The 1,400-nt window shown below is 44.4% G+C and overlaps 1 long non-coding RNA gene across 1 annotated transcript; it reads left to right on the top strand.

The window, feature by feature from the left end:
* Positions 1-208: 208 nt before the first annotated feature.
* Positions 209-704, top strand: LOC109939232 (uncharacterized). Its single transcript, XR_002264234.3, has 2 exons — positions 209-271; positions 367-704. It is a non-coding gene; the product is annotated as an uncharacterized lncRNA (long non-coding RNA).
* Positions 705-1,400: the final 696 nt, after the last annotated feature.

Raw genomic sequence — 1,400 nt, 5'->3', positions numbered from 1 at the left:
AGAAGAAGAGGGACGAGTATTATGCAAACCTCCAGGCCCAAAATCAAGCTCTTCTCTCGGTAAGCTGAAGTAACATTTTGTAGCTTATTTTGCAAAACACTTGATGTGTATCTTATTAGCTCAACAATGACTTGTATATAATTTGTAGCAACTAGCCCAACAAGCGGGCGTCCCTATGCCGACATATGGGATGCCGCCTCCGGAGTTTGCACTGCCAATGCCAATGTTGGCGCCTCCACCACCGCCTCCGCCTCCGTCACAATTCCCTATGGTATGTACACATATGCGTGTGTGACATGTTCATAGATGTCTTATGTGTTTAAATGAACAATTGAGTGGTTACTATTTCATGTGCTTGTGTTATAGGGATTTCAGACACCACCCGCTTCAGTTGCCGCACCTGGAGATGGGTCTGGTCAGGACGACCCAACACATTCGTGGGTGAACAATCTTTTCAGCACGCATAGTCCAGCCGGAGGAGGTGGCGATGGATATGAGTGATACTGATGTAAAACACTTCTTGAAACCTTTCATGTGAAAGCCTACCCGTCGAATAATGTTCATTTTGGAGTTTGGACAACTATGTTTATGTAAACACTTATTGCAACCATTTGGAACTATGTTGTTATGTTAAATTTTGTGAATGTGAATGCTTATGTGATTATATTTGTGAATGTGTATACTTATGTGAGTATATTTGTTAATGTGAATGTGTATATGTGTATGAATTCTGTTTTGTATTTGCAAATGTCAGATTTTTTAAAATTCAGATTTTTGTGCAATTTCTGCAAAACGTTATGTCCGACGGCTTTAGTGTAAGCCGTCGGACATATGCTGTATGTTATGTCCGACGGTTTAAAGCCGTCGGACATATGCTGTATGTTATGTCCGACGGCTTTAAGCCGTCGGACATATGCTGTATGTTATGTCCGACGGCTTTAACCGTCGGACATAGCAGTTGTGGGCCCAGACAGCGGTTAAAACGGTTACTCCGCCTTATCTCCGACGGTTCGATAGGGCCGTCGGACATAGTTTATGTCCGACGGCAGCCGTCGGACATAACGCTATTTCCGACGCGTTAACTCCGACGGCTTAAAACCGTCGGAGATAAGTTACTGCCGTCGGACATAGCTTATCTCCGACGGTTTAGTTCTTATGTCCGAGGGTTTTAGCCGTCGGAAATTTTCTCGTTTACTGTAGTGCACTGCGCACGGTACTGCGACCTCCACTTCGAAAAGCGGTTCCCCACGATCGACCCTATAAATGTAGCTCACCAAGTTAGAGCAACCCACATATATAGAATTTCAGCTAGTCCCTTCTAGTCTTCCACGACAATTGTAGATGTATATATACACGCTAAACTATATAGCTGGCGCGAGTGGGGGTGGAAGTCTGGTACC

The sequence above is a fragment of the Zea mays genome, chromosome 8, assembly GCF_902167145.1.
Source record: "Zea mays cultivar B73 chromosome 8, Zm-B73-REFERENCE-NAM-5.0, whole genome shotgun sequence".
NCBI lineage: Eukaryota > Viridiplantae > Streptophyta > Magnoliopsida > Poales > Poaceae > Zea > Zea mays.
Note: the sequence above shows the minus strand (reverse complement) of the source record. Positions and strands in the feature narration are given on the sequence as shown.